This window comes from Pongo abelii, chromosome 2 (genome assembly GCF_028885655.2).
Source record: "Pongo abelii isolate AG06213 chromosome 2, NHGRI_mPonAbe1-v2.0_pri, whole genome shotgun sequence".
Classification (NCBI taxonomy): Eukaryota; Metazoa; Chordata; class Mammalia; order Primates; family Hominidae; genus Pongo; species Pongo abelii.
Window position 1 is genome coordinate 175106126 of NC_085928.1, and position 19004 is coordinate 175125129.

The 19004-nt window shown below is 33.7% G+C and overlaps 1 long non-coding RNA gene across 1 annotated transcript in view; it reads left to right on the plus strand.

Moving 5' to 3' along the window:
* Positions 1-16135: 16135 nt before the first annotated feature.
* LOC129058706 (uncharacterized) overlaps positions 16136-19004 on the plus strand; it is a 260308-nt gene continuing 257439 nt past the window's right edge. Inside the window, exon 1 of the long non-coding RNA XR_010139297.1 lies at positions 16136-16238. This is a non-coding gene — a long non-coding RNA (uncharacterized LOC129058706). The remainder of the gene's footprint in view (positions 16239-19004) is intronic.

Sequence of the window (19004 nt, forward strand, 5' to 3'; positions counted from 1 at the left end):
AAATTATCAATATGTTATTTTATTGATCCGAATCTTGGAAATATATATAAGAAAACTTTGCCCATCTCAAAGTTACAAGGATTTTTTTTTCTAATTTTTCTTCTAGGAATTTTTTTTTTTTTGGACAGTGTATTGCTCTGTTGCCCAGGCTGGAGTGCATTGGCACCATCTCAGCTCACTGCAACCTCTGTCTCCAGGGTTCCAGCAAATCTCCTGCCTCAGCCACCCAGGTAGCTTAGATTACAGGTGCACGACACCACACCTGGCTCATTTTTTTATTTTCAGTAGATATGGGGTTTCACCATGTTGGCCAGGCTGGTCTTGAACATCTGACCTCAAATGATCCACCCACCTCAGCCTCCCAAAGTGCTGGGGTTACAGGCGTGAGCCACCATGTCCAGCCTCTTCTAGGTTTTTTATAGTTTTTGTTTTTACATTTAAGTCATGATCCACTTTGAGTTAATAATTGTATGTAGTGAAAATATAAAAAAATTATCCCTTTCTTGAAAATATCACCATCTTTCATTGCATAATGCCAAATATGTCAAAAGGTATTGTTTTATATATTTTGCCCAGTTGTTTCAAATTGACTTACTATTACTTAAAAGTGAGCTGTAAAGCTTTAGAACCTGCACCAGTTTGTATTCAGAAATATCAGTATGTGCCCTAATTCCTCCATTTTACATGTAGAAGTTGCATAACCTTCAATATTAGAACACTTATTTTTTAGACAATTTTAAAAGAAGTTGAAATTTTAGGTATTGACTAATTAACCTATAAAAATGAGGAGATGATTTCCCATCACCATTCCCATAAGAAATGGATTCTTAATAATAGCCTTTCAAATTTTTCTTTGTATATCTAGGGAATTCTAGCCAATTATGACGATATTGGGGAACTCAAAGGAAAGCTGAAACTAGAAACATGTTTTAAATATATTTCAATGCAATGAAAACTGGCATTTACTTTTTTTTCTGAAAATGCATAGTGTTAAAGAAAATGCATATTCTAATTTCAAATTATATTGTCAAATTTTAATATGTCATAAGACTACCTATTACTTGCTGACTTTCTCCTTCCAAGACGTTTCTTTTCTTTTCTCAAGGCTTTCCAATTTGTTAATTTCTCCCAAATTTCAAATCTCAAATTTGCATCAATTTCTAAAACGCTGTATGACAATCATCTTGAAATTTATTTTGTCGTCAATCACAAGATTAACCTACCTTTATTTATTCAATTCATTGATAAATCACTTTAAAATTAAAAAAAAAAAACAACCTAAGTGAAAGATCTGATCCAGTATGTTCATAGACTTGAGATGAATTCTATGGGTATACATCAGAACTGGACAGTGATATCAGGTGATGGTACACATTATTGTATTTAAAATTGATTCTCCTTTTTATCATGTAAGTCTCTGAAAAGTTTCCAGACAATCTGGAGGTCATTTTGGTTGATCTACATATTGGACAGAAAAAAAAATTCTGAGTTGGAACTTAGTGTGCTAAGTTTTATGCAAGTCCTGGTTCACTTTTATCATTTTTCTCATTCAAAAATATTTTAAAAGTCATTTAAGTAAAAATGGGAGTGTTTATCTTTTACTCATTCCAGAGTATTTTCCCAACTCTATCAGTGTTTTAATAAGCTCCAAAAAATAAGTTTTTAGAAAAGGGAAGTGATGTCAAGAGTTGAGGAACCCCACTGCAACACACCGAAGAACAGAATTAATGTGTCTTTGATAAAGAGGTCGGAAAAGAAATGCCAATAGTAATATTTTATAAGTGATTTCACCAATCAAAACTATAAAGGACATAAGAAAACTGAGCCACTGGCAGGTCTTCAAAGCAGTTTCTGACTCCTTGTCTCTTTAAACTTTAGACTTAAGAAATCATACCAGTTGTAACATGTGGGGCAATATGATCATTACAAATTTGACCAGTATTGAACAATTGCCTACATAAATCAGAATTGAGTGTTTCTGTGCTCTCATGTCTGACAGTTTAATGTTGCAGTAGAGAATTCTTGAACTCAGTTATGACAGCCTTCAGTTTTGTTTTTCTGCTTCTTTTCTTAACATGCGTATACCTAGATCAGGCCATTGTCTGAAACCTTTCTGTTAAAAAGGTATTTTGCAGATCAGCAACATTAGCATCACTTGGGAGCTCATTAAAAATGCAGAATCTGAGGCCCCACTTAGGACCTACTGAATTAGAATCTGCAGTTTAATGTTGTACCCGGAAGACACCTATGCATATTAAAACGTGAGAAGCATTGGACTAAAGGACTCTCGTAAGTGTCTGAGAGAGTCTTTCTGGCAACACGGGAAGTATGACATTTTCTTATAACTTTCCCTGCTATTATTACCTTTGTCCAATGAATCTCTTCTTCTTTTTTTTTTTTTTGGAATACCATTTCATATATTTAGATTTACTGATTCAGGCTCTTGCTACTCATTTCTCCTCCTCCTCAGAGCAGTAATAGTGATGTTTTAAAATTTAAATCTCCCTCTCCATTCTTCATTCATATTACTCCTCCCATTGCTTGCAGAATCTAGCCACATTCTATCAGTTGAACACTCCAAAGCTTTTCCTGTTTCTGCTTAGAACACATTGTTGCTAACTGATCAATGTATATAGGTCAGGCCCTTCACTTGTCTTGTGTCAGCTCAAATAACCTGTCCTGTGAGGGGCTACCTGTTTTGCAAACCAGACATTTTCTAAATTTCAACTTTGTAGTTGATATTACTTCAAAGTACATATCATGATCTGAAATAACTAATTGTGGGCAAGGAACTTGTGTATCTTACTTACCTTGAAATCCTGTCACAAGGAACAGTGTTTACTCTGTAAATCCTTCATAATCACTTTTGAATAAATAAATGAATTGGTCCCTTATTTTATATCTTATTCATTCAGTTCATGTAATTACCTAAATATATATGGAGTGCATACAATTTTCTAGTCATTTTCCTAAGTGCTACTGATAAGGTGAAAAAACAAAAAAAAATGCAACAGTCTCAGCTTCTACCCTATATATGCTCTTGCGGAGACAGGCATGTATAATGACAGATTACAATAAATGAATAGGATTTTGATAGGAGAGGGGGTCATTTTAGGCCGAGAAACATATGCAAAAGCTAGTATGAAAGAACCTGATATCTTAATGAAATGATGAGACTTGTCATGGTTAATCACTTTAAAATTACTCTAACAGGAGACATTTACTAGCTATAGGTAGAAGTATGGAAAGACACAAGAACATGCAACAGCCTGTAGGTTACAAGAAGGAGTATCTAGGATGTGTTTTGGATGACATGAGTCAAATTCGAATGTGCATATGAATAATCTGGGAATCTTGTTAAATGGTAGGAGACTACTTACGGCTGAAGCATAATTTTTGTGAGATTGCCAGGATCTCCTGAGATTACTTGACTTCTCCACTCTGCTATATCTGAATACAAATAAATGAAAACAGAAATAAAAACCATGCAAACAAATAAACAAAAATTAATTTTAAAAAGCCACTATGAAACACAAAATGCACAAGACAATTAAGGATATAATTTTATTCTAGCTATGCAATCAGAAGAACTTTAATTGATAAAGAATGTCTCAAAGAGGAAGGAGATCATTAGGCACTTATAAAACAAGGCAATAATTGAGGAATAGTGGAGGTAGGCCTTATAAGGTGGTCATTTACAGTTTTTCTGAACACAAATTGTTGGGAGGATTTTGTAACTGATATGGCTTGGCTGTGTTTCCACCCAAACCTTATCTTGAATTGTAGCTCCCATAATTCCTTCCTGTGGTGGGAGGGACCCAGTGGGAGATAACTGAATCATGGGGGTGGTTTCCCTCATACTGTTCTCATGGTGGTGAATAAGTCTCATGAGAGCTGACGGTTTTATAAGGGGAAACCCCTTTTGCTTGGCTCTCATTCTTCCCTTGTCTGCCACCATGTGAGACATGCCTTTCTGCTTCTACCGTGATTATGAGGCCTCCCCAGCCATGTGGAACTGTGAGTCTGTTAAGCCTCTTTCTTTTGTAAATTGCCAAGTCTTGGGTATGTCATAATCAGCAGTGTGAAAACAGACTAATACAGTAACCTTCTGTGTATTTTAGAAGAATGGTGCTCAGGTAAAATTTAACACTCTCACTACCAACTTCCCCTCCTTTGAAGAGCTTGCAAGAGTAAAATTTAATCTTGGAATTTTTTCAACTCTATCAAAATGTGTATTATTTGTATGCATTTCTCAGGTATAGCAGTATTAATAAGACAAATCAGAATGCAAATTATACATAAAAATAAATAAAATATCTAGCATTATCATGAAACTTCATATTTGGAATATAGAAAATTTAAGCCAAAATAAGTCTTTAATTTTTAGATATTGAGCAGTTTAAAAACAGTGACAAATCACATTCAGTGTGGTAAATATTTTGTAGTTCAAAATTAGCTTTCTAATTCCCTAAAATGACATCATGTCTGTTTAAAGCATTACCTGTTTGACCCTGTGTCTTACATTGAATTTAAATAGTACCAAAAAAGAATATAATTTGCATGCAGTTGGTGCTCCATAAATATTTACGGATTATAGGGATTTACAATTTAGTTCAAATAATATTACTAGATATCAATATTCTTTCAAGTTTAATTTAAAGTTTATGTACAAAATCTATTTCTTAGAGATGAGAAGGCTTGTTTATTTAGAAAGGACAATGTCAATGGTTCTAAACAGGGGATGATTTCTCCTCCAAGGGACATTGGACAAAGACTGGAAACATTCTAGATTGTCATAAAATGACTTTGAAGAGTGCTAATGGCATCTAGTAGGTAAAGGTGATGGTAAAGGTAAAGATAAAGAGATACTGCTAAACAGCCTAGTTTGCACAGAACAGAATTATTTGGCTTGAAATGTCAGTAGTGCTGAGGATGAAAGTCCCCAAACTAAATGTGTTTGTATATAGATGAATATGTGCTCAAGTCCTCAGAGATCTAGATAATGTGCATCAATGTGTGTATTCATGATTTTCTGGAAATTCTGAAACCGTGTACCTTCTTTATCTAGCTAGAAAAGCTATGACAATCTATCACTATAATCTTAATTGAGAATGCTTCAATTTTGGTTGCCAATTATTCTCTGATAGAGCAAAGATGCTCTGGTTCTAACTAGAATAAACAAATGGCTTTCTTTTGATTTTGGATCCCCAGTCCAAAATAAAAAAAATAAAAAAGATGATAGAGTAACGCTGACATCATACAAATATAAATCCTAAATATCTAGAATATTATTAATTTTGGTCTTTGGCTATTTGTAATGTTGACAGAAACAATGAAAAGATTTGAAACCTATGGCTTCAAAATATGTCTCAGAAATATTTTTTATCTTGGTACATTTCAGAGACAGAGAAAAAAAGACAGGGAGATTGTTTCTTTCTATACTTAAAGATTCACAGACATTCATGTAACTGTATGAAGAATTTTTTAATTTAAATTGGGGATGAGGAGAATAATACATGATCAAAGAAGGTCAGTTAAATAAAATGTAGTCAGTGAATTGTAGACTCATCAAAACAAGATTAGAATGATTAAATTTTTATATCTGACAGATTTTGTATTGTTAACAAAAATATATTTCAAAAATTGTAGTCACCCACATCAGAACATTTGTAAGGACAAAATACATAAAACAAAGCCACTGGAAAATGTCAGTCACCTGAAATTTAGGCAAGAACAAAGAAAAGATGATAATATGAGGAAATAATTGCTACTATCTAAGCACATTTTCACCCTAAATAAGAGAGAGAGATCTTCATTTATTTGGAAATAAATTTTCCCAAATATGTTTTACCATTGCAGTGGAAATATGCATGTCATTGTAAACTTTGTATTCAGGGAAGAAAAGGAAGACCAAGGTTTTTAAAGGAAAAATAAATAAGGAGAATTAGTTGATTTGAAATAATTATCCTTGGTTACAAAGATCAGTAAAAAGGGTGACACCAGTCTAAGGTTGGACAGGTAGTTGTTGGACAGATGTTCTTGCAGAAGTAGCTTTTGTTTAAGGTTGCAACAGCCTTCGTGCAGGGTTATGTTGCAGAGTCTTTTGTGATACATTTTGTTCAATCATACAAGCACGAGAACCCTCTCTTCATGCCATTTCTCAGCTGTTTGTCTGGGTTGTTTTAACGTTAGTGATCCCCTTTTGATTCTGACAACTTTCACATTTCCCCCTTTGATTAAAATCTTTCTTTGAAAGTTTCACTGATCAATCATCTTGTAGTTAGGTTTTGATGTCCCTTGGTCCTGAAATGGTCCTGTCTTGGTTGCTGGTCTCATCTCACATTTGGGAGGAGTAATTGGTGCCTAGGAATCAGTATCAAAACCCTTTTAACCACACTTGAACAAGAAATGAACTTGAACAAGAGGAGAATGACTCTCAATCAAAGTCTACCTGGATTCCATTATTAAGTTAAATTTGGTCTGTTTCATAGTCGTTTGTCATCAACTATTTTGGGCCATCATAATTTTGTTGGTAATTGTACTTCTGCAAAAAATTTAACGAGTAATAGTTACAAAGTTTAAGAAGGGAGAAATATAAAGTAAAATTAATAATAATATGATAACTTCAGTTTGCATAATGATTTTGAGCCATGGACCTAGGCTTAAAGGCAAAGAATTGAAAAAGTCAAATGATCATAGGAACTTAGGTGGGATCTGTTGTAACCATGTAGCCATTTTATTATTATTATTTTGTGTATATGGCTCTTAACTTTTGAAGAGGAATTTTTCCAGGTGCAGCATGCAGTGTTAACAATAGCACAAACCTTTTCTTACTAGCCAGTGGATATTAAAGGAATTTTTAGGTTAAGTTCTGTTAACAGCAAAAGCTATTGACTGTAAAATTTCAATTATATCATTATACTGCCAAGGGAAAAGATAGGCATTAAGATGGGTGAGATTCTTGTTATGATAGGAAATTTTATTCTGACATCTTGAAAAAAAGCCTCCTACATCATGAAAATGTCAGCTTCTCCTGGATCAGTGTGAATGTCTTTGTTTATGACACTGAGTGATTTGATGAACTTTTTTTTGTATGGCCCATATATCAGTCAGGAGGATGGTTCTTTAAAATTTATCTAGTTTCAGCTTATCAAATTTTAGGAACACAGTAGTTTTTATTTTTGGTTGTAGAATTGTAGCCAAATGTTATAGGAAATTAGGAGAGTTTGGGGTCTAGCCTAAACTACAGGTAGATAACAAGAACTTGAAAACAATGCACAGGTCTACAATCCAATAGCAGATATAGCATAGATTTTTTCTTTAGAAATATAACTTTTTCTGTCTTTATATAGGAATTTCAGATTTTAAAACCTTTTGAGGCTAGGAAGGCAAACCAAGGCAGACTTTAGATTTTACTTACAGTCTTAAAGTACTTGAGCCTGCCAGGAAGTGACAATTTGTACTCACTTGTGGTAAGGCTAGGGACTCTTGAAACAAGGCATTTTATGCACATTTTAAATATGCAATTTCAGTCAAAGTCTTGGTAATATAACCAATGCTTCCAATTGTATCCTGATTATAAATAGAGAGCATATTTTTACTAAAATTATGTAACTGATCATACTGTCATAAAAAATAAGAGTACTCATGAATAGTTTCTGAATTTTGGAGGAATAAAATAGGGAGAAAAAGCAAATGCTTCCATATTTGTTCACAAAAGTATACTTTACCAAATTGTTGTAAACTGTAGATTAGCATATGTGAGAAAGTTTTCTTAAATCTGGAAAACAAAACATTTACGTAAAGAATGAACAATGTTTTAAATAAAAGCCATAAAATGGAAGCTTCATCAATTACTTAATTTCATGTAATCTTTTTGTTTTAATTGATATTGATTAGTAGTTTCATGAACCTTTAGTTTATTTATTAGAGTTCTGGGAATTTTTATTTAGTTGATTAACCTTAGGGTTATCAGAAATTTGTGTTTAAGAATACATGCAAAAATCTTTTCCATAAAAAGTAAGTTTGGGCTGTAACTGATTGCAAATACTTTTGGAGAAGGATTCAAAACAATAACAATAGATAATAAAATCTTTCAATAGCCATAGTCAAAAATTTTATGAAAATTCGCAGCCGACAAGGAAATTCAGGTATTTCTATTACATATAGCATTTTATGATAACCATAATCATGTAATGGTGTCACATCAGGACCATCAGACTTTTATAAATTTCATATAATCTTTAGAACACTCACATTAATAAAGTGCCTGTAGAAATATAAGTTTAGAAAAGATTTAATATAACAAAAATTATGACTGAAACATATTTGATTTTTATAAATGTTTATACTTTTTGAAACATTTTTATTAATAATATACCCATAAATGTCACTGAAAGATATAGTGTCACTTATCATTTGGCAATGCTTCAAATAGAATTTACCAAATAAGTCTAATTATTTAACATCTCTACAAGATGAGAGGTACACTTTTTGATGCTCTCCAGGGGCCCACTGGGAAATGCCAAAATTAATTCTTGGTCAAAAAGACTTAACTTAGAACTTTGATTTGAGGGAAGCCCATCCAAAATGACAAAATTTTCAAAACAATTGATTAAAACAGATTCACAGGTCACTGTAAAATAATATTCATTCAAACAGAAAAATACTTTAAAAACTTCAAAAGCAATACAGAAATTTACACGGATTTAACCAAAAAGGTAAAGAAAAGCCTCCTATAATGAGATTGTTTCTTATTATGGGAAGCCCATTTAGAAAACCTGGAGGTTGAATCTGATGAAAAGGGTACTTGAATTTAATGAGACACAGTAAGAGGGTGTCCAGGCTTATGAGTTTGAAGTATATTATAGAAGAATGTAAAAAGAAAACTAGTACCTTGAGCAGGGTAATACATGGCTTTTACTACAAGCATGGGAAGTTTCCTGCTTACAGAGAAAATTCAGTCAAATTTTTAAAAAGGCAAGAATAGAGAAACAAGTAATACTGGAGGAAGTATTCCTTCTTTAGAACTTCAAGATAAACATTTCAGTATCAGGCCATATCAGCAGAGGTACAAGTAGAGAAAATGAAATGTTACAGAAACTGAAGAAAAGGTTGAAGAAGCGAGTTATCACCGCCACCAAGCAAAGATACACTGTTTGAAGAAAAGAAAGAAGAAAAGGCAATGATGTATGACCTGCAAATCATGGGCAGCAAGATACAGCAAAAACTGAACGTATGAGATAGAAATCTGAGAAGCTTCAAGAAGAAGAATTTCACCTCAAGAAATGAAATTACCATTCTCAATGAAAAAGACAGCATTTCCAACTGAAACTAGGGGAATTAAATAGACCTCAGGAAGAAGTGTTGCAAAAATAGAAACTCCCTGTAGTTTAAAAGATGGCTGTTAAAGAATTAAATATCAGAATTAAAAACTTAACCTCTTACATTTTATTAGGAGCAAATCAATAATTTAAGAAAACCTTGTTTTTCTAACATAGGAAATCACATATTGTAGTTTTATACTAATGTATTTTTAATATCCAGGATCAATCTTTAGAAAGACTTATAAATAACACCAATTATAGCCATCTTGATTACACACAAAATTTCTTTCATAAATTTCTCCTTTACAAACTTTATCATGACTTACTCAGACCATTGATGACATATTTGGACTTTCTGCTTTGTCCTATACTTCCTCTTTTTTAAGTAGCCAGTCATTGTACTTCAGGACAAAAGTTTGTCAAATAAAATTCTTTCTCACAAGAAATTATTCTTTTTTATTTTTCACCTTTCTTACCAAAAATATACCTTCATATCCATAATTTTCTTCACATCTCTCTCTCCTACTTACTAGTTCCTTTCCTTCCTTTCTTTCTTGTTTCTAATTACATCCTAAATCTGTATTTTTGAAAAAACATTTAAATACTCTTTAAATCACACAAAATTATTATTTTTCCTCAATAAACAACACATATTCGTACCTTTCTTGTAATTTTTCTTATTAAAAAAGAAAAAAGTTAGTTTTAGGCACACTTTATGCAGTGAATTATATATATATTAATTAGATTTTTTACTATCAGTAACTTCAGTTTTTAGCAAGCAGTTTTAAAGATCACATATCAGTTTTTTTAGACAGAGTCTCACTCTGTTGGGATTACAGGCTCCTGCCACCACGCCCAGCTAATTTTTTTGTATTTTTTGTAGAGACAAGGTTTCACCATGTTGGCCATGCTGATCTTGAACTCTTAACCTCAGGTGACCCACCTGCCTCGGCCTCCCAAAGTGCTGGGATTACAGGCATGATCCATTGCACCTGGCCCACATATCAGTATTTTTAGATGGAAATCATTTTATAATGTTTAGAAACATATTTCTCATAATATAATATTTGTCTATATTAATAGATACAAATATATTTAGCTTTTCCATAAAATTTAAGAAGCCAAGAACAAATTTATATTTATGTTCCACAATTTGTTTTTTATCTTATTTAAAATGACTCAGATCTTTAATGAGTATCTATAATTTAACATAACTTTAAGATTTTAAATTACATAAGAAGTTTATTTATAGAAGTCTATCCCATTTACATTTACCTAATGTGTTAGTCTGTTTTCACACTGCTATAAAGATACTGTCTGAGACTGGGTAATTTATAATGAAGAAAAGTTTAATTGACTCATAGTTATACATGGCTGGGGAGGCCTCAAGAAACTTAGAATCATGGTAGAAGGTGAAGGGGAAGTAAGGCATGCCTTGCCTGGCAGCAGGAGAGAGAAAGAGCAAGGAAGTGCCATGCTTTAAAACCATCAGCTCTTATGGGAACTTATTACCGCCATAACAGCATGGGAAACCACCCCCGTGATCCAATCACCTCTCACCAGGTCCCTCCCTCAACACATGAGGATTACAATTAAAGATAAGATTTGGCTATGGACACAGAGCCAAACCATATCACCCAATTTATTAACTTTTTAAAAACAGTTTACCTAGATTACTTACTAAAACAGATATTAGGTAAAACTAGTCATCATAGCCTGTGAATACCAGGTGTTTACCTAAGTAAGAACCTCAAATATATGGATATTTTATTGTTAACTCAGAAGATATAGTCACTTTCATTAAACCAACAATATTAACTTAGTCTTAACAAAAATTACACAAACAAAGGTCATTCCATTTTAGGCTGGGTTTTATAAAAGTTTTATAACTTTTGTGTCAAATCTTGACACCTTAAAACATCTATCTGAGACAAGTATAAAACTGTCAAAAAATACTGATAATTTTGGAGATATTTCTTTCTTTATTTTACCATTGATTTTAAAGCTAGCTTCTTTACTAAAAATTTACTGAAGTCACATTAACTGGAAACCATTTCAGTTAATTACTATGTATTTTATATTTTAGATGACAGTCCATTTATCTAAGCCAATATGAATAGAATTCCTCAAGGGATTTCTGGCTGACTATACCAGAATTTATTTTGTAGACACAAGATATAATATATTACATGTATATATGCACAAATATACCAAAACACATGTGTACATACACAAATAAAAACCTTGTAGCTTTCATTCTAGAATTTTAGTCATGAGGTAGTAATATAATCACACTGGTTTATAAAAGACAATTGAACCAAAATTATATTTTTGTTAAAATCAGGACCTCTTCACAAGCCTAAACTGTACGTGCCCTGATAGGTAGTTTAATGATGGCTGTGGGCCAAAATTTTGAGTAAAATGACAGTTTAATTAAAAAAAAAACCAACTCTTTCACCTTCTTTCCTCTTTCAGTGTTTACATTTTAACTAGTTTTTTTTTTCTGAATCGTATAAGAAAAACAAAATTTCCTAATAGCCTTGAACTAGTAACAAATGTATTTTTTGTTTGTTACTTTGGTTTGCTAGACTACCAAATTCAGGCAGAGAATAATTTTACCATCTTCTTGGAAGACTAGGGTCGGAGGGGCTTTTTCTTTTTGGCCTCTGCATGGTAGAAAACATAAAATTTTTATGTCAGAGATACCTTATATTATTGCTCTGAGGTCAGGATTTTGACCTGTTTGATCTGAGTGCCTAATTCCTATAAACATTTATTTGATTCTTTACCTTTTAGATTATTAATTTTTGAACCATAGAGCTGTTGCAATTTATAAAGCCATTATTTTGAAATCCCATAAAAACTTTTTTCTTTCTTTTTTCTTTTTTTTTTTACATTTTGGCTGGAATGCCATAAGCAGTGAGTTTTAGCTCAACGCCAGTGGAAAAGTCAGCAGATTCAAAGTAGGCAGAAAAAAAAAATATATATATATATAGCAGAGAACATAGAAGACTATACATGTTAACTTAGAGTTATGGGTTTTTGGAATAATGATCGTTTTAGCTCTGAATTTTCCATGATGTAATTTTACCCATCAGTTTAAAAATATGTGGAAGAATGAGCTATACTATGTAACCAGCTAGAGTCCCAGAAAACTTGGTATGCCTTAATGTTTGGGAATCCCAATACGATTTTTATCAATCTCTCAGAAACAAAGAAAATTTTATAAATTCTATAGAGGCATGTCAGGAGTTTAGACTGATGTTTTTACATGGTGGCTAAGCCCAGTGGCTTTAATTAGCCATCCTGCAATCACCACTTAGAATGTTTATTTTTGCTCTGGAAAGATTTTCAGAAACAAGCAAGGGGAGAGGGTCAAACAAAATCAAAGATACCAAGATGAATATTCACTGAAATTTTAAATCAGGCATGCAGATCAAACAAAATATTCAACTAGGCACTCAGACCAAACCAAAAGTAATTTATTAGAAAAGACATGCCTCACAGACAAAATGTAAATTCTGAAGAAATCAGAATACTCAATCCAGAAAGACATATGTCTTTATATCAGAAAAAAAATTACCAAATAAGACAAAATGTCTTTTATCATCCCAGGAGGCATGTATTGTCTTTTATTAAAGTATCCTTATCTAAACCAGACCCCAAACAATATCGAATGTCTTCTACCACAAAGAGAAAGGCGCCATCAGGGAGAAGACTCACCAGGGCAGAAAAGGCAGGCCATGGAAGGGGAGAACGCAAAGAACCCCAGTGACTACTGCACACGGGTTCCAAAAATCACAAGTTCCTCCCAGGATTGCTCCTTTCCAGTCCCCATTTCTGACACCATATGTGTCAATGTGAATAACAGAGAAGCACTATAAAAGAAAAAGATATTTATTAGGGTATAAGCATTGCAATGGGAATACCTGTGTTACAGTAAACTATGCATATTCAGAAAGGTAAAGGAAGTTAAAAGATTTTTTAAAAAATGAAGAGAATTACATAATTGTTTTGAAATAACTATTTTTGGCTATAAAGATGAATAACAAAGGTGATGCCAGTCTGAGGTTAGAGAAGCAGTTGCTGGGCAGATGTCCTTGCAGAAGTATTTTTTGTATAAGGTTGTAATGGCCTTTATGCCTTTGTAATGCTATTACAATGGCATTAAAGTTGTAATGGAATTATGCCAAAAGGTTGTTGCTTTTGCAGTCTTTTGTGATAGTTTTTGTTATTGAGCATACAAGCAAAAAACCTTCTCTTCATGGCCTTTGGCCTTCTCCAGCTCTATTTGTCAGGGTTTTCTTTATTTTATTTTTAACATTAGTGACTGCATTTTGATTGTGACAACTTTCACAACATGTACATATATCAACTGATTTATTTAGTCCTTTCTGAATTATAATTTAAAATACATGTTGACATTTGGGATTTATTAACCATCTATACATACAGAAAAGTTTTTTTAATTAAAATATTCTTTCTTCACATGTTTCCCTTTTTTATTTTCTTTCTTTTCTTCCCCTTCCTCTACTTACTGTTAAAGAGCATTTCAAGTGGGTACATTTTATTTAAGGTTGGTCTTTTCATGGAACTCAAATCACTTAGTAGAAAAGGGAGTTAACAAAGTCGTGGTTATCAGGTTGACTTCACAGGGAGAAATCTTTACCATAGCCCAATAAAATTAGCTTTAGATTTGCCCCATTCTGTACCTATCTTTCCACATAGCATTAATACTCTCATCAGTGAACCCTGAGGCCCACTAAAGCATACGCTAATCTATGGGAGGAAAATATCTTCTTTTCTACTCATTTTAGGTTCATGGCTGAGGGCCCTATAATAAAAGACAGATTAACAAGAGAAATGCATACAAATGTATTCAGTTTAGTTTTGCATCTCATGGAAGTCTTCTTGAGGATATGAAAAGTCCACAACATAGTTAAAACTAAGTGTTTTTTATGATAGGTTTAAAGAATAGTGGATAGTTGTTGAGAAACATGATAGATCATAGAGGGTGTGATCTAATGCAAGTAAACCAGTGGGGAGCAGTAGATCCCGCTTGGCAATACCTGTGTGTTCTGATTCTTGTCTGTGTCCTTGTCTTGAGAGGTAAGGATGTACCTTTCTTCCCGATATAAAGGAGACACTCCTAACATGAAAGTTTTATCATCAGCTTTAAGAGAAAGTCAGGAGGTCCTTATTATGTTTTATGACCTGGTTCAGGGAAGAAGGGCACAAGGAGTGGGGGTGACATTCCTGCTTCTACTGTTTTCTCAAATTTCTTAAAATATTCAATTGCTAAGGTGACATATTTTGAGGTAGTGTGTCTTGAACTCCATCAGTAACGAGAGCCAGGTAGTTAACAAATGTGTAAACAGCCTTCATGGGAACTGTGGCAAACTTGAGAGTGCCCTAAAAGGAGTTGAGCATTAGAGACGTAGCTTCTGGCTTTTGTTCTCCTGTATTATGATGGTTTGCTGCCTAGTGTTGCTAAACATTCTAGTTTTGTTACTTTTTCTTTTTTTCTTTTTTCTTTTTCTTTTTTTTCTTTTTTCTTTTTTTTTTTTTTAAGATGGTGTCTCGTTCTGTCTCCAGGATGCAGTGCAGTGGCACGATCTCGGCTCACTGCAAGCTCCGCCTCCCAAGTTCAAGCCATTCTCCCGCCTCAGCCTCCCAAGTAGCTGGGACTACAGGCACCCGCCACCAAGCCTGGCTAATTTTTGGATTTTTAGTAGAGACAGGGTTTCACCATGTTGGCCAGGATGATCTCCATCTCTTGACCTCATGGTCTGCCCGCCTCAGCCTCCCAAAGTGCTGGGATTACAGGTGTGAGCCACCAGGCCCGGCCAGATTTTACATTTTAAATGATATCTCCCAAAATTTTTTTAAATGCCTTTTTTGGTCTTTCTGTTCTTTTCCTTTCCTTTTTTAATTTTCTTTTTGAATACAGTACATCATACATATCTGAAAATACTAACTTGACACTTCTGACACAGATGTTGATATTTTTCCCAAAGGGTACTAAGTCAGAATATATTAACATTCTATTAGAAATCTATTCAAATAGTTGCCAATGGGGTTTGACATGCCAAGAATAGCATTTTCATTAAAGGACCAGAATGTGGCTCTAAGAAACTGTCTAGCCAAGCAAATAAATCTTGCATAGAATCCCAAAATGCTATTGTTAACTGAGGCAGAGGTTTATGAAATACTTATCTATAAAAGCTGTACTTCAATATGGCAGCTTTGGACTTGGGGAAGGATTGGGGTAAGATATTTAAGGCAATTAATATATATTCACAGTGGTAGACATGCTTGCCCTTCATTATTGCCTTCCAAACACTCAATTTTCTAACCTTCTGAACATATTTTTCTTCTTTTCCCATGGAAATGGTAAAGTCAGTAAGCCAATTCAGTAGACTGAAACCAGACATATTTACATAGTAAGTTTGTTGTAGAGATGGGGGTGCAGGTTTATTTTTGCTGTTTTAATACAACTCTGGATGCCAAATTGGAGATTGTTCTATGCCAATTGTTCTCAGTGTCAACCTAAAATAAAAACAGAAAGAGAGAGACTCTCCCCAAAAATGATTTTACTTGAAAATCAGTAACAGAGGATTGTAATCCAGGATACACAAGCTATGAAAAAAATCATAGCTGTATCCAGATAATCTGAGGTAATGAGAAATTTTTAAAGTCAAAAAGGAGTCATCATAAACTGCTCGGAATAAAGGTATGTTGGTCACAGAAGCTCATTTCTGGAGCTGATGTCAGCCCATTGGTAAACATACCCGTTGCTAGGCGCAAGTGTTCTTGTGAAAGCATCTAATCTGTAACACTGCTGTCTTGAAGAACTTCTTAGATAAATCTTGTTGAAAAAATATATGTGGACATATAGAAAAAGCAAGCCAGGTAAGGTAAGATATGAAACACATATAGGACATATAGAAACTTTTTGTGGACCTCAGAAAAGCCTTTTTGATAATTCTTATCTCAAACACAGATGACCTCCCAGCTATACCTTGTTTGGGTCTGACAGGAGTGACTTCATCTTAGTATCAGCAACGTTCACGCTCAACTTTCACATCAGCTTTGAGTTCATATTAGAATAACCTGGGGAACTTTAAAAAATTCTGATGTCCTGGCTGCTTCCCATTATAATTAAATTAGAGCCTTTAGGTGGCGTATGAAAGGGATCCAGACATCAGTATTTTTCTAAACTCTTTAGTTAGAAAGAGCAGCTTTAAATGATGCAGCTAAGGCAGAGAACTATCATTCTCAGTGATTTCCAGTAGTGATTTTTATCTCCATGACAGGCATCTCAAAAACCATGAGGCCCAGCTAAATTATATGTATCCAATTATTTAACAGAAATTTGTTAAAATATTTTGGTAGAAATATGCCTGTAATAATAAGGGAAAGTTAATTTGATCTGGAATTTAGTTAAATTGTAGAAGAAAGAAAATCACATAGAAATTATCTTTTGAGTGAATCTGAACAATAAATAGGTATTTTTGGCCAACGTAGAATGAGATATTGGGAGGGATGCAGTAGACATGGGTGAGAACAATTTGTCCAACTTTGATTGTCTAAGGACAATCTATCTATATACAACTCACAAGTTGATTATACTCACTAAAATTTAGTGCATAGAACACTGTTAAAATTTTTTGTTTTTATTAATTATATTAAATAAATTAACTTTAAAATTTTGATAACATTTGCCAGAGTGAAGTTCTCAAACTTTAATGTACATCATAATCATCTGGAGGGCTTATTAAAACACAGATTGCGAGATCAGCCCAAAACATGGTGAAACCACATCTGTATTAAAAATACAAAAATTACCCGGGTGTGTTGGTGGCGCACCTGTAGTCCCAGCTGCTCGGGAGGCTGAGGCAGGAGAATTGCCTGAGCCCTGGAGGCGGAGGTGCGGTGAGCCCAGATCATGCAACCGCACTCCAGCCTGGGTGACAGAGAAAGACTCTGTCTCAAACCAAAAACAACACAGATTGCTTCCCCTTCATCTGCTAGTTTCTGAATTGACAGGTCAGGGTGGGGCTCCAAAATTTGTAATGCTAACAAGTGCCAGGTGATGCTGTTGCTGCTAGTGCAAGCACAATGCTTTGGGAACCACTGTCCTACAAAGGATACCTCAACAATCTGGCGATATGGTCAGGGCTTAGATGAGAAACTTTTTAGTAAACTATTTTACTTTTGTGAGCCTCCTCATCCTCATCTATAAAACAAAGAGGTTGGACTAGATTATATCTACTACAAAGAAATATTGGATAGGTTAATAATGAGAATCCCTTCGAACTAAAAATGTTCTTTAGAAGAGGATGTTTTACAAAAGAAGGGCAAAGAAGTATTCAGTCTCTAGTATAAATAAGTAATTCAGATTATTCCTAAACTTTAATACTCAATTAGCAAAAAGAAGCCCAGAACCTAGACAGACCCTTTATACTTTGACAGTAGTTTGGAGATCATTTTTCCTCTCTTTTATATCTCATCACATCCTCTGAGAGCTGCAAGATATTTTTCATAGTATGTTTTCCAATCGCTGGTCTTGCTGTCTCTGAAAGGAGTCCTGTTATTTATACGTGTTTTTTCATCTAATTACATTTCCATTGAGGTCTTACTGCTCTACAGAGATTGCTACCTTTTAGCTACTGGCTGATCCACCTTTTAAATCTAGTTTTTCTAAATTCTCAAACAGTTCTGGGTAGCATTCTCTCATCTGGATTGCAAACAGATGAGGTTCTAGTAGAACTCCAGGGACTTTATGCTTCAAAGCATATAATGATGGTTGGACCAGTGGAGGGAGCTGTTTACTTGAGAATCACTGACCTTTTTGATATAAGGCAAATATGAACACACTTTGTTGCTGGTGACGAAGCTGGTGCTAAAACACTTATCCCTCTGAGTCAGCGTTTTCACTGAGCTACACCACTTATTTTGCTTTTAATTTGGAAAGAGATTTACCTTACATTATTGCCTCAAAGGACTGTTCCTTCAACGGCTTTTGTGACTAAGTGGAATGTTGGTAAAAGCTGAAAGTAGGAGATGATCTATAAGGTAGAACAAGAGAAAGGCTGTTTGCTAAATGAGGTGAACAGTTCTTTATTAGTAAGCATATTTGAGGGTGCTCACTCTTAACTCATATAAGCAATAAATTACCTCTGATAAGAAAAGTAAAAAAAAAGTACTTCTACCTCAGTGCATATTTAACTCTCAAGTCACATTATCTTTGGAGTTCCAGAGTTAATGATTATTTATTTTAATAGAATGAGTAGATTTAAATTGATTAAATATAGAGTGTTGAATTTCAGGACTGATGAGGAGTGCCACTAATCTGAAGAAGGCCAGATGTATGAATGGAAGAGAATATTTAATGATGTTTGTTAAAATTTAAGAATGCTAGGCTAATAAAAGGATAACATGAAATTAACCTTTTAGATTCCAGAGTTTAAATTTCTGTTACATGTTTTTCTGTGCCATGCTATGGTTTATGATAGTTCAGAATATCTGATAAGCCTGTAATCTATACATATTTTTGTTTTTGAATGAGACTATGAACAATAATAAACAAAGCTTAGTTTACAAGATATTTAACAATTTGTTTCTAATTTTTACAGCTGTGTACATTTTTGTCATAGTTAATGTAATTGAAAATGA